The following is a 15,997-nucleotide window of genomic DNA, read 5'->3' as shown; positions in this document are numbered from 1 at the left end:
GATCCTGTTGCCGGTCCCGAAAAAAAAAAAAAAGGGAAAAAAAAAAAAAAAATGCTTTGTGAAAAAACATGCAAATACATTAACAAGCATTTAAAAGACTTCTTTATATTGAATATCTGAATAAAGAGTAATATAGGCAGAATAATTATTCTTAATACATATTCATGTATTTTAATAAATTTCCTAGCTGTATTTGTCTTTAATTCCTTCTGGTATTTAACTGAAAAATTTCTTCATTCAATATGGTCTTATTTTAATTTTTTTCATAAAACTGCCTGCAACTGTTGTATTTTATGGTTAATAAATTTGAAACTATTGAGATATTCAATTGACTTTTTCTATACTATTTTAAGTCTGCAATATTTATATCAAAACAATATTCTTTCTGAGGTGCAGTCGGGTAAGCTGGTAGCAAATTCTGCTAAATGGAGGATATTCTCAGTTCTATTCTTTTTTAAATTGAAATGTGTAAATATTTTAATCCAATCAGTTTCACAGGAATGACAATACCTTCAAATATTTTTACAATATCTTCAAATATTTTTACAAACAAATCTCACTGAATTGTCTCTACTGATGATTCTTTTGAATGTTTCACCAAATTTGGACCATTTTTTAAGCTTATTAATTACTGAAAGGGTTTATTGCAAAATATAAAAGCATTTTCAAGTAATAAATAAGTAGTTATAGATTTATGTAATACAATAAATAACAAAACCATTCAGACCTTTTTTTTTATATATCCTGTGGCAGGAATATATTTCCTGCATATATTTCACATATGCTTCCCACTGGTCCCTCCAACTGGTGTCCTGGTGACACCAAGTGGCCGGCAGGGACAGCAGCATCAAATACTTCCACCACTACCAACAGGTGATTGAAAAGTTAGTACCTAGTCCTTTATATTTAAACGAAGTTTGTTTTTTTACTAAGCACCTTTACTGTTGTCCTTGACTTGCTTCTGGTAAGAGCCAGAAAAAGAGACTGGTTAGCAGTTTATTCTGGCTGTTTTTAAGATTTAACCATAGGTTAAAGTGAAAACTCAAAAGATAGATGAAACTACTTACTAGAGGAGACCAAGGCAGAAACTGGAAATACAAAATGGTGGTTGCCCAAACCCATCACAGTTTATTTTAATATAATTACTAATAATACTCTGTTAAAAAATGATAAATCGGAGACAAATGTTAAACCAGTTAGATACCAAGATGAGAGACATAAACTGGGACTGTACTAGACAAACAGGGACATAAGGTTACCCTATTAGTAGGGGATGTTTATTTTTTAAGGCTATAAAACACCTGGAAACTTTTATTCACATGAGGCAGGAAATTAGCACAGCCTCCAGTCTAGGAATTTAAGTTAGTGATCATAATTTGGGAACAGAATGAGGCAGGAAGTTACAGAAGAAAAAGATAAGATCAAGGTCATTATTCATGCTTAGATGTTTAGAGAACTTTCTTTTTCTTGGACATTTATTATTCTTTTAAAAGTTTGGATGAAATAGAATACTTAAATTAGGGGCCTAAGTATGATTCAGAACTATGGATAAATTCATTTATCTGTATACAGATAACTGAAAATTTCTATAATTAGATTGGCTACACATTTAGATGTATCTTAGTGATAAACACATAGAATAAGTTTGAAGAATGACTATCATATTATGGTCAGAATCTACCTTTAGCACTAAATTTAAAACTGCATACAAATAGGAAACCTGAAGTAGCAGATGTGTTTACCAAGCACCTGTTTCTAAACAAGAAATTATTTTTAGTGCTCTTGTTTAAGAGGCTGTGATATTAATGTGCATGGAGGCAGCAGGTTGTTGTGAACCCTACTATTTTTAGTAACAGTCTAATGTGAACAATGATGAATCACTCTTTGTTATTCTAGTAGGAAATAGTACTTGGGATTTACTGCAGCACATTAGGTTAACTATGTCTCAATAACTGAACACCCACACGTTGACATCACACAGGCAGTGATATGGATCAATGACGCAAATCCTGTGAGGATCAAACATAAGGCCACAGAGGTTGGAAAAAAGATGCCCAAGTGACAAGGCAGACCAGTCATCCACCATGCAGACTGCATTAAATCAGTACTGTTAATGTTGAAAAGGGTTGTGCTAGGCTCTTTTCTTACATAAAAGCTATGCTTTTTTATTTTAATTATAGATTTCCCATATAACAGACTCTATATTTAAGTTTCCTCACAGCTTCTGTGGTTTAAGGTCTGGACCTTTAAAAACACGTCTTAAGGTTTTACTAGCCACAAGAATTACCTGAAAAACTGCCTCTGTAGCCAGTCTGTTTAGACAATCTTCTACAGAATATGCCACCATTTGTGAGGCATTCTATATAACATGTGCTTGACAAATAACATTTAGATCCAGATCTGGAGCACTACATTGTGGCCTGATAATTATCTGCAATTTCAGGGTCTTCTTCCCACTATTCTTTTCTTCTTTGGGCCTTCAATATTTTTATTAGTATTTTTGGACATCAAAATATTAATTTTTTATGGTTATAACTGGATTGGAGAACATGGCTTATTATGAATAATCATATATAAAGTTTTATAATATCTTCTCTCTGAATTAAACATACCCACACAGAAATGGAAATCTCCTTTCCTGTGGGAACAGAACCTACCTTTGGAGGCTTGCCACAGAATGTTCACATCCTGCTGTAGGTTCTCCTGAAAAGAAACTAGTCCTGTACGCTTAAAGCATTACCCCTTCTAGTTTATGTTCTCCTCAAAGACTTTCACTTCCCAGGAGAACTGGAAAGCTGAAGGGAGATCATAGCTGGACGTGTCTGATAACCTTCTGTTCTATCATCATTAATCTGACATAGATTAGCGTAGATTAAACATGCCAAGGACCCTTTCCCATACCCTCAGGCATTTTTTTGGTGTTATTTCCTCAACCAGCATTGTTTCTTATAAAAAAGACTGTATTAAAAAAAATTGTAAAAAATTGTAAAAAACTTCATCTCGAAATTTTCTTTTGTTTTTAACTGGTAATCACCTGAAATAAATATTTGGAAAACATAAATATTACTGAGACAGTTGTCCTCACAGTTATTTTTGAGGGATAATCTTTAATTCTAGATTTTTCCATGACAGAATCCAAATGCTAATTCACAGAAAAGTTGAAAACATTTCTATGCTTTTTTTGCTGTACCTCAACTTTCATCAGGAGAAGACTGGATTATAAGGCCTTATTTTTCTCTATCATGATTTTATGTATTTTGGTTATCTGTCATTGGCCACTATTTTACCTCACTCATTCCAACCTTCTCAGGGCAAGTCCCTACCAGTTAACATAAGGTTAAAATGGAAAAAAGCAGATTAAAAACTTACTGTGTCGATGGCATGCTAAAGACTGAGAAGAGGTATGACAAAAACCTGCAAAGGCAAAGAGAAATAGAGACCTCGTCTCCCTCTCATTCTCTTCAGATTCAAACATTACAAGACTGGGAAACACAGCATCATTTACATAGATCTTTCATAAAGAGATTAAGCAGAGAAAGGTAAGAGGATGGACTTTTTCCAGATTTCTTTGCTTTTGACTATGAAACATTTCAGAGACATTTCAAACAAAGGTTTGAGATCTTCCTTTAGAACCTTGTCCCCAGCTACAGTTTCCCTCCCAAAGGTAACCATTCTTAGTCTCTTATAAATCCTTTCAGAGATATTCTATGCATATAAAAGCAATTAATTCTTTAAAAAATACAAACAATAGTATACTATACACACTGTTCTGTACCTTAATGTATCTTAGAGATCTTTCCATATTAGTACATGTAGAGATGCTTTAATCTCTTAATAACTGCACAATATCATTCCCTTGTAAGAATGTACCATAATTTAGCTATAACCCTATTGATAGATATGCAAGTTATTTTCAGCCTTTTACTGTTAAAAACAATGTTACAATGAATATCATTGTACAAACATAATTTCACGGATTTGTTAAGTGTATCTGTAGGATAAATTATTGGCTGTATCAAAAAGAGAATTTATAGTTTTGATATTACCATATCTCCTCAGAGTTTGTACTAATATACATTCTCATCGACATACCCTCACCAGTAGTTACCAAACTTTTTGATATCTGGCAATCTGAAAGGTGAATATGGTATCTCAATGTGGTTCAGTTTGCATTTTCTTTTTTGAATATCCTTTTTTGAATATGTTTAAAGAACCATTTATTTTCCCTTTTCTGTGACCTGGCTGTTCCTAGCCCTTGCCTATTTTTCTATTGGATTTGAAAAATTTCTATTGCTCTTTATACATTTAAGAAATCAGCTCTTTGTGATAAGCTGCAAATATGAGGGTACTTCAAAAAGTTCATAGAAAAACAGAATTAAAAGACAACACAAACCTGTCCAGGAACTTTTTGAAATACCCTCGTATTTCTCCTTTCTTTGTCTTTTACCTTTCTTTACAAGTTGTTCTCCTTGCCACAGAGTGAAGTGGTATGTATTTATATATTTATCATATATTTATAAACATATATGATATGTTTATATATTTATTTATTCTTGGATACTAAGAGGGTGGGTTAGGAGGTAAGCATCAAAATATTAGAAATTGGAATCTGAAACTTAAGAGAGTTTGCTCTACGACAGAGTTTCTAATAATGTGTTCTATAAAAGCTGGTTTCATCAGGTGTTTCTAGAAAAGGATTCTATGTTAAAAAGTTTGGAACATGCTGCAAATGACAACCACCTGCAAATTCATAATGAATATTAATGCATGTTAAAGGCACGGTAAGGCCTACAGCAAATAAATCTCTTCTATTTGCTTTCTCCTTAACACCCCAAACCTATTGTCCTTTTTTCTTCCTATAATACATATTAACATCCCATAGCAGTTGTACTGCGTTAGACTTACAGGGACTAGATAAAAGAGGCCTGCATGTTTCCCTGTATGTTATCTTATTTCCTCTTCTTTTTTACCCATCCTTTAAATGTTACCTGTCTCTCATGACTACAGCTTCAATCTTCTTTTTATGCTTATTCTACATACTTTCCTTGAAGAACACATTCATAACTCATGATTCCAAATTACATATTGATAAATTTTCTATTTCCATTCCACGCCTTACTTATTTGCAAGAGCAATAAAACCAAAAGGTATTTTGAACCTAACATGTTCAAAAATAAATTCGTTATCTCCATTTTCTCCTACCCAAACGTAATTCTTTTTTCCCCTCTATTCTTTTTTTGTTTTAATTTTTAAAGTTTTAAAAAATTTTTATTTTATTTTTATTGTAACATAGTTGATTGTACATATCTGTGGGGTACAGAGTTGAATATCATTACCTGTGTGAAATATGTGATGCTCAAATCAGGATAGTTAGTATATTCAACATTATACAATGTTATTTTTTTGTGGCCCTTTATCAATTCTTCCCTTACCCCCCTCCCCTGTATTCTTTAGCACAGTGAAAGGCACTATCATTTATCTTTCTGCCAAACTGACTGTGAAATTTGTAAATCATCCTAGTTTACTCTCACCTGAGTCCTAGGTCTCATCCTTATTACTACTGTTTTGGTTATTTCCCTGCTTAAAATCCTTCAATGGCTCCCTGTTCCTTTCAGGATAAAATCTGAAATCTTTAGCACTGCATATAATATTCGTAACAGAGCCTATATTTCCATTTTTGGACTCATTATCAGATACTCTCCATGCACTCTGTTTTCCAGTCTACCTCTCTAGTCATACCTTTTCAGCCTCTGCTAATTTCCGAGTGCTCTGCCTCTTGCACATGCTATTCCTTCGGCTTCTAAGATATTTTTTTCCTCCTGGTTAACTACTACTTCTTCAAGCAGAATCTTTTCCTGAAGTACTCAATGACTTCCCCATGATGGCTCAGGTTTTCCTACTCTGGCTTCCCACATTTATCTGGGTATACCTAACTCCATCATAGCACTTATCATTGCTCCCTCTGTTTTAACTGTAGGTTACTTGCCTGTCTCCTTTACTAGGGTGTGAGGCAGGGCCTAAGACTTTCACATAACTGTCAAGAATTAGTTGTCCTCAGGACAGGAAAAGTGATTTAGGGCAAATCCTCTCTCCACGGGGAAAAAGCATAACATTTCATTTAGTGATTGTGTTCCTGCAAGCGCCTGAGTAAGGGAGACTGGGTACAAAGAGGTGAGGAATTCCAACATATTACAACTAAAAATAATGTTAAAATATTGAAATATGATGGTATTTCACTGTAATGATAAAGAGATTTTCCAAAAACACTGAAGGCTTATATGATAAAATGAAACAGAAGAGGATGTCAAAAATACAGAACTTTGTTAAACCATAAAGAATGGAAACTGCATTTGATTAAAATTTACTCTCTAAAAGTGAATCAACATCTTAAATAATGTCATTGCATAAGTTTTGGTATCAGACCAGTCTATGTTAAAATTATGACTCTGGCAGAGAGTTACTTAACTTCTGGAGCCCTAGAGAAAAGAATACATACTTGAAAGGGTCTTCTGTACTATTGTTATTTTGTGACTCTTATGGTTAAAAGACTTTCTGAGAAATGAAATTATGCCTAGTGTTTGTTGCCAGGATGGAAGAAAACGAGAACTTTGAGGTTGATGAAAATGTATAAGTTGGAGAAAAAATGATTTTTCCATTTCTATATATCTAGGTAGCTACTAAAAATCACATCCAACTTGTTGATGTACAAAGAAAGAAATGAGGAAAAATCTTTTCTGTTTCCTGGGACATTCTCTGCACATGGTACAAAGCTATGTAAATCAGCTTATGTAAATTAATGGTAATTTTATAACTTTATATAAATATTCTTTGAACATCCTAGCCTTATCCCAGCTATGCACTAGTGAAAAAATAGAAAGGTTTATTCCTGAGCTAGAATGCTTCATTAGTACTTCCCCAAGTCCAAGAACGTGATAGCAGTTACTACAAGGCTAAACTAAGGTAAATCTCCATATTTGAGATTCAGTTGCTTGCTCTTCTCACCAGGAGATCCTTCTATTGAAGCTAAATTGAGACTCTGGATTTTATTTTCAATTAGAAAGGTGATCTTTCTAGAATTCTTCCATAGGATTAAGAAAATATATATCTAAAGCACAAAACAGGTTTGTGGTATATACTACTTTCTTTCCCCAGCATCCCTTCACAGAATGTTTTGGTTAAATAGAGAGAATCCAAACAAATACATCTTCCATAAATACAGCCAGGCTTATAATAACACTTTTCTTGGGATGACAAGATCTTAAATGTCTAAAGAATCTCTGTCTTGGGTTTTTTATCTGTCCTCTGAGAGTCAGAATTCTTTTATTTATTTATTTTTTTTTGTGGCTGGCTGGTATGGGGCTCCAAAGCCGTGACCTTGGGATTCTCAGGCTGTGCGCCAACCAACTGAGCTCATCGGCCAGCCCTGTGTTGGAATTCTTTAAGCCAATTCTATACTATAATATCAAATTTAAACATTTCTTTTCTTCCACTGCCTTGATTTTCAGAAAATTGACAGATTATTGTTATGTATTTACAAACTTAGTATGTCCCATTTTTTAGTTTTTACTGGTTAAAAAATCCACTTATCTAATACCACATGTTCTCACTCATATGTGGGAGTTAAAAAAAAATTGAGCTTTTAGAAGTAGAGAATAGAATTGTGGTTACTAGAGGCTGGGAGAGGGAGAGGAAGGGGGACTAGGGAGAGGATAGTTAATGGACACAAAATTATAGCTAGACAGGAAAAGTAAATTCTAGTTCTGTACAGTAGTGCTAGGCATCTATAATAGCAATAATCTATTGTATGTTCTCAAATGGCTAAAAGAAAGGAGCTCAAGTGTTCTAATCACAGAAATGATAAATTTTTTTGATGATGAATGTGATTTGATCATCACACATTGTATATATTATTGAAATATAACTCTGTCCCACATAAATATGTACAATCAATACACATCAATTAATAAACAAATTTTAAACCATTAAAAAAATAAAAATCCATTTATTTCCACCAAAAATACTGTATGGTCCACCATTTTCTTGAATAAGTTCAGGGTCTCAACTTTAAAGAAAAAAACCTAAATTTTTTATAAAATAATGTTGGGCTAAACAATTTAAAAAGAGTTAAAACATTATTTATATGATTATTTATGCAATTCACATTTGTCAAAATTGTATAATTTAATAAAGAAAAAAAACCTCCTGTAATACTATGTACCAAAATTTATTTTTTATGCATCTATGATCATTAAAAGTAATGTTTTTTTATTACAAAAAGTTAATTCTGTTGATATCCTTAACAATGTATAATCAAATAAGTGGTTCTGGTTAAATCAAACTCCTAGTTAGCAAAAGTTTTTAATGTTCCAATTTTGAGAGGAAAAATGTATAAGACAGGACTCATCCTGTGAGTGTCCTCTAGGAAGTAATTCCTAACCCCTGGGCTGGTTTGGATGTTCTTGCTAGCTCTCTTCCAGATCTTTCTCATCAAAGCATTTTCTCACTTCATTCCTTAATCTTTTGTCTTTCCTAGGAGACTGTAAACTTCATGGGGAGCAGGGATAGAGTCTACGTTGTTCATCACTAAATCTGAAATGTTTTGGAATACTGACTGCACATATTAAATTAATATGTTGATTCTAAGATTCCTTGATGCAGGTAAAAATCATTCGTTAGAAATCAGAAAGACCTTCATTTGTGTCCCAGATCTATTAGTAACTAGTTATGAGACTTTTATGAACCTCAGGTTCTTCACTCTTTTAAGGTTTAAATAAGGTTAACGCAATGCTCAGAGCACAATCCTGGCAGACAATAAGCACATAATTATATTATTAAAGATGGTTATATTATTAAAGATAGACTCTAAGACAGAAAAAAGACAAATAACAATACAGACCAATAAATAACATATGCCAGATTAGAGATACAGGCCAGATAACATGTACACCAGGAAATTAAGGAAGACTTTTAACATTGGGGTGGTCAGAGTGTCTCAAAATAGATGTAACTAGTACTGGGTTCTGAAGGACTGGAAAGATTCAGAGAGCTCTTGTGTGTGTATGTGCATGTATATTTGTGTGTATGTATACATGCACACACTCCTGTATAATTTTTGTAAGAAGGAGTAATGTGAACAAAGGTATGAAGGGGGTCTCTGTAAGAAACATTTTAGGGTATCTACTAAGGTTGGAATATCTGGAGTGCAAGGAGATTTCTTTTTGGTTTAAAACTGGATATTTGAATCTAATAATGAAGTAATGCTGGAACTCAGATTCTTCCTCTTCCCCAGAGTTTGCAGTTTTTTTGTTATTATCTTGTTTCTTTTATTGTTGTAGGCTGTCTCTGTGCCAAGAACCAGACTGAGGTGTGAATTTAAGGTCCTCTCATGTCTATTCTGCACCTGGGCCTTTCCCTGGGAATACACCGTCACTTTCTAATTCCCCCTGTGGGGCTTTTGACTGTCATAGTCTTTAATATCTAGCTCCCAAGAGAAGAAAAAAAAAAAATTTTTTTTTAAAAATTTATTTTTATTTATTTTTTATCGAATCATAATTTATTATACATATTTCTGGGATTCAATGTTGACATATGTTGATCAAATCAATATTATTAGTATGTATATTGTTACAAATCATACTTATTCTTTATGCCCCTTGTCCAATCTCTCCCCATCCCCCTCTCCCTCCCCCATCCCACCACTGATAACCCTAGATTTCTTCTCTCCCTCTGAAAGAGTAATGGTTACTCTGTTGATTTGTTGCCTAGATGATCTGTCTAAAGCTGAAAGGTGTACTCAGGTTCCCCATTATAATCATAGAGCAGATGCTTCTTCTGTCACTCTGGAATTGGCTTTGTGGAGAGAGACATCCTATTCTTTTCTTTGGTTTCTACTGGTGACTCTCCTTGTGGGTGCTGGCCTTTTAACTTCACTGGAAGTCACTTGAGCCAGAGCAGAGGGGTCTAGCAACAATAGGGGGAGATGCAATAACAATGGCTGCCTGCTTCTTTATTAGCACCTCTGTGATCAGAAGCAGTGGTCAGCAATCTCAGCACGGGTCCCCAATGTGTACAATCTCCAAGGTGTGTTCTTAAAGAAAGAGGGCATGTATCTTATAACTTTTTCTTCTCTTTCCCTTTTCCATTCTGTTTAGGGCACAGACATGGTGGTGAACCATCTAAGATTATGCAGATGAGGGCAATATCCTAAGGATGGCAGACCAAGACAGAAGTAACACAGGTCACCTGTATGACCTACTCTGCAGAGTAGGTCCATACAAGCACTAACTGCCTACCTCTGAACTATAATTTATGACAGAAAAAAAGGTTCCTATTATTTGTCTTAGTTTTCTATAACTGTGTAACAATTTCTACAAACTTAGTGGTTTAAAAAAATACCCATTCATTAGCTCACACTTCTGTATTTCAAACATCTGGTCATGGTATGACTGCTTTCTCTGCACAGGATCTCACAATGTGAAAATCAAGGTTTTGGCTGAGGTATAATCTCATTTGGAGACTGAAGGCCTCTTCCAAACTCATGTGGTTCTGACAGAATTCAGTCTTGTGGTTGTAGGACTGAAGTCCTCATTTCCTTGCTGACTGTCAGCCAGGGGTCACAGTCAGCTCCTAGAGCCCACCCACATTCCTTGCCATGTGGGCCCTTCCATCTTCAGTGCTGGTAAGGAAATTCTTTCATCTGCTGAGTTCCCTCTCATGCTTCAAATCTCTTTCTTCCAGAACAGCCCTGTCCCTTTTAAGGGTTCACTGGTAATCCTTAACCTCAGACAATCTCTTTCTTAAAAGTCAACTGAACCGTATAAGATAACCCAATCACGGAACTAAATTCATCATATTCATTTCCTGGGGATTATGTAGAAGGTGTACAACAAGAGGCAACAATCTTAGGGGCCATATTAGGATTCTGCCTACTACATTACTTAAACCCTGGATTTAGTTCTCTGCTGCTTTGTAAATTTTTTTTGGTAAAAATGAAAATAAATTTACAGAATTTATTTTTTTAATTGTGGTAAAATATACACAACAAAATTTACCATTTTAACGATTTTTAAGCGTACAGGTCAGTATTAAGTACATTTACATTTTGTGCAACAATCACCACTATCCATCTCCAGAACTTTTTTCATCTTCCCAAACTGAAACTCTGTATCCATTAAACAATAACTCCCCTTTCTCCCCATCCCCCAGCCCCTAGCAACCATTTTTCTATTTTCTGTCTCTATGAATTTGGCTACTCTAGGTACCTCACGTAAGTGGAATCATACGATTATTTGTCCCTTTGTGGCTGGCTTAGTTCACTTAATTGCTACATACTTTTGAACCTAAATGTTAACATACATAAAAAAAGACTGAGAAGAAGTTGCCACTGTGATAGGACAAAAACCAGGAGAATATGTAAGTTATAGAAAGAAGGTCAAGAGAGCAGTGTTTCAAGAAGGAGGGAATAATACACCGGGTCAAATACTGCTGGGTCAAATAACACCGTGAAGTCAAGTATGATGAGAAGAGAGAACTGACCACTCATTTTGGCAACACAGTGGTCACTGGTGACCTTGAGAAGAATATAACACAATAATTCTCTAGAAGAAGTAGTATTATAAGATCACAATGGTTACTACTGTTATGGATTACTTTCCCACTGTATGAGAATTTTGGAGTCAAGCTGAGTGATATAAAGCTGAGTAAAAACCAATAGAGCCCAAACACAATCTCTTTGGCCCCAGTTTCCAAGCCAATTCATGGCAAAATGGGATTTCAAAAGAAATCTTTCAGGGAAAAACATGGGTAGTACAAAAAATAAGAGATTATGTATATGCTTTACATAACTATCTACTGAGATCACTTATTCAATTAACAAATATCTACTGAGTGCTTAGTGCCAGGAATAGATTTCATTATAACTGCACATTTCCTTAACTGTTTAATATATATAAGATTAAAAGTGTTATGATATTAGATAAATTCGCAGTGATCTGTAAAGACAGTATGTCTATCAAACTTACCTTAGCCTATGCAAACAAGTAATGATGCTAACTTCAGAAAATATGATTCTAATAAAAATCTGATCATAGCAATCTAGGAAAAAGTAAATGTCTGAGAAATCAAGAGCAGACAGCAAAATCTTTCTTGTACAGAAAATACAGATTTCCAAATTTCCATCTGTTACCCAGAATATAACAATTGCTTTATATGAAAACAATTCACCACATGAACGGTAATTTAATTTTAAAAACCAACCAACCAACCTCCCCCTCACAAAAACACATTACCATTTTCTTTTTCTTACACATGCTTATTTTATAATTGTTTAGTATTATATGTTCAAAAGGCAGCTTTTATCTACCTTTAACAGTGGCTTCCTTCCTAAAAGAGAAAACAGAGTCACTTGAAAGGGAGAAAGAATTGCACCCAAAATAAACATTTCATATTTATATTTCTGCCTATTTAATAAAATAACATTTTGTAAGCCCAGTTCAAAAGAAGGCTTAGATCCTGATATGTCCATTTTAGTTACTAACTGATATAAAAAGTGCTAGAATACACTAGATTTGTAAATATCTATTGGAAAGCTAATATAAACTATTTCACACATTCGTACTTCTGGCTCTTAATTTCCTTTTGCCGTAATTCAGTTTTTTTTTAATCGAGATTTTTGTCATTTACTTTAACAGCACTCACTAAACTGACTTAATCTCCTATTTCCAACAGAATAACTTTAATGGTGATATTTTATTCATTAGAAACAGGAAGAACTGATGACAAATGAATTTGTCTATATTTTCCTTTCTATTAGCTTTAACATTTAATAGCTTTCAGGGAGAACCTGGGAATATTACACAATGTACTCAGGATGAGTCATAGTCATTCATTTAAATTGAAATGGGCTGAATTTCTGAATGGATGATCTGTTCTGATTCATTTTCACAAACAAGACTCAATGTTTCAAAACTAGTATTTTGAGCCATGCTAATGGAACTGATGTTTTCATTTTAGAAGAGAAAGTTTAAAAGGCAAATTTTTAATATAATCATGTGATTTTTCATTAGTGTGAAAAATAGTTACCTACGCTTTAAAAAGCATTTTCTAAGGGCAGTCAAGATTTTCTAAGTAATGTATAAAAAACATAACTTCTGCATGGTGTAGTTTGCTAATTATAAAAAGTAAATAATGCTTACTTATATGGGAATGAGAATCTACTACATGTTGTTTTGACTTATAATTTTAGTAGAATTTAAAGAACTTAGTTAATTTCAGTCAGATCTGTAGTAACAGAAGGTCAGTGGGGAAAAGATAGTGGTTTTGTAAAAAAATTCTTAAAATACTGATCTCCATATTATTAAAATAAACTTGATATGGTATAATTAGCATATTTATGAATATGTAAAAAACTGAAAGCTGGTGGGAACTTGTAGAATCTAATTTGCACTAGCTCACACTCATTTCAATATGTGCAAAACAATGGCCAGAATTTACCCAAGGTTACATAATCATAGCATTTTAGGCTTGTGAAGAATCTTAAAAGGCATCAATTCCAAAGACCTCTACAAAAACACCAAGTGAAAAGCCAGCATATGCATTACCACCTACAAAGATGGAAGGAGAACTGATCACTCCTAACGCTCTTTGACAGCTCTGTTTATTACAGAGTTCTTCTTCAAGCTGAACTATAATCTGTTTTCCTGTAACTCCTACCTATTGTTCTAGAACCCAGGTCAACTTACTCCCAGACCAGTGCCTTTAACAATGCACCAGTAATTTATTCACATATTCTATTATTTCTTTAAAGTGCTACTGTTGTGAATTTAGGAAGAAAAGTTACATGTGTAATATTTCATGCCTCTAGTTATAGTAACTGCAGCAAAAAGCTGTAGTGACCATATACTGTTTACTGTATAAAACAACAGCACTTGACTTCCAATAAATTTCAGATGTATTTTTAGTATCAAAGCCTTGACATATCTAATAAGAGTTATGGGGGCTGAGATGTCTCTAGGATTCCATAATACCTAGAGCAAATCACTAGCAGTCCTACTTGTATAAGAACCCTCCTTTCCTCTACCCTCCCCTAAAAAGACATCCTGAGGAGAAGAGGGACTTGATTAGAACTTATGGGTACAAAGGTTTAGACTAGAACAAGAGAAGGACAAGGCCAGGAGCTCCAACTTTTGCAGGGCAAAGAACTGACTCTGAGGTAACAGAGTTGGGATTAATGGGATACAGATCAGAGTTTACAATTACTTAACAAAATACTATATTTATTACAGATCTCAAAAGTAATCTGGCTCAGTCTAGGGGACCTGCTAAAAAATGCTATGCAAAGAGATGGCAAGTATGGAAGAGCTGAGTAATTGTGAGAGGGAGGAGGGTATGTGGTTATACCTACCATGATCATGAAACACACAGAATGGGACAAAAATGGTATTTACTGGATGGGACAAACCTTCCTTTGCTTTCAAAAACCCCTGTAACAATGGCAGAAAGAGTCAGGATCAGGAACTGGAGGAGATAAGGTGAGAGTAGAAAGGCAGTGATGAACAGCAGCAGTAATAAAGAGAAGACAAATGGGAACAGAGGAACCCAAATAAGTGTCCCAGGAGCAACACTGCTGGTTGCTTCTCAAATGAGGGAACCATGGATGCAAGAAGGGTCAAATAAACCCCGAGTGGCAAAGCAGAAAGCTACACCAGCAGCGACAGTGATAAGAAAACATCCCTAACTGCTGAGAAGCTGGTCTGAGTCACTTGGAACCAAAAGAGAAAGCAACAAGACTTAGAGGTGGGGCTTGATGTGATGCTAACTCCAGTGAGTGAATATACTCTGGGATCCTTAATTAGGTTCTTGGCTTCCCTAAGTAATGTGAGTGATGAGAAAATGAAGGTGATACCTCTCAAGAAAACTGAATTTACCCTGACACTTTTTCTACACGTAAGAGTCAAATCATAAGAAAATAAGCAGAAATTTAGGAGTTTTGGTTAAATGATCAATATCCAGTTGATATTATGGCTCACTATTTACATATTTAAATTACTATTTCCATATAAATGTACAATTTTAACTGGTGTGCACTTTGAAGACTGAGGCACAAAAATATCCCCAAGTATAAAAAGTATATTTTTCATATACAGTAGTTAACAAGGCAAACAAGTACACTAATACACTTAAAAATATTTTAGCAGTTCATTTTAACTTATCAACAGAATGCCTACTAAGCAAAAAGCATTATTTTAGCACAGAGAATCACAGATAGAGAGACAATTTCTGTTGTTAATGAAATAGGATTGAAGATAATATTCCTTGAACACTTTAGTTAAATAAGGTTTATGTACCAAGACAAAGACAGCATCATTGTTCCTGTCCCTATAAGATTCAAAAGTTTAGTGAAAGTGTCTCTCCCAAGTGTTCATTTAATCAGTAATGGGTATTAATAAATTAACTACTTGGCACACTGTGTCTATTATAAGCAATAACTATTTTCTAGCTCAATTACTTTATGAAGTGTGAACATGTATACTTGTTCAACTTAAGACTCTCATTCACAGTCTCAATCTCGAATTAACTAAAGAGATCTCAATTTAATTAAATTTTTATCCTGGAACCAAAGAATATTTGGTTAAAATGAATGTTGGAATTCACCTAATCAAATTTCTCTTTCTATACAGAAATTCTTTTATATCATCATCCACCCAGTGCATAAAAACATACAATCACGAGACTCTGGTGAAACAAATGAGTCCATTTTTATACAGTTGTAACTGTTGGACAGTTCTTCCCCAAGTCAAAATCTGCTTCCTTACAACTCTCATCTGTTGGTCAAATTCTACCCTCTAAAAGTACAGAGAATAATGTCTTCCAAGTAACTGTGCTCTTTTCTAGGGTAAACATCCTTCAAGCATCTATAGTCTTTTATAAGAATAATGTTATGCTTCTCTGCTCTCCTGGTTACTTTCCTTGGGACAATCCAAAAAAGTAGTTTGCCAAA

The 15,997-nt window shown here is 34.2% G+C and overlaps 1 long non-coding RNA gene across 1 annotated transcript in view; it reads right to left on the bottom strand.

Annotated features, from left to right (window-relative positions):
• Positions 1–3,367: 3,367 nt before the first annotated feature.
• LOC103604314 overlaps positions 3,368–15,997 on the bottom strand; it is a 99,721-nt gene continuing 87,091 nt past the window's right edge. Inside the window, exon 4 of the long non-coding RNA XR_551700.1 lies at positions 3,368–3,414. This is a non-coding gene — a long non-coding RNA (uncharacterized LOC103604314). The remainder of the gene's footprint in view (positions 3,415–15,997) is intronic.

The sequence above is a fragment of the Galeopterus variegatus genome, unplaced genomic scaffold (genome assembly GCF_000696425.1).
Source record: "Galeopterus variegatus unplaced genomic scaffold, G_variegatus-3.0.2 Scaffold5082, whole genome shotgun sequence".
Taxonomy (NCBI): Eukaryota; Metazoa; Chordata; class Mammalia; order Dermoptera; family Cynocephalidae; genus Galeopterus; species Galeopterus variegatus.
This window is presented reverse-complemented; position numbering and strand designations above follow the sequence as displayed.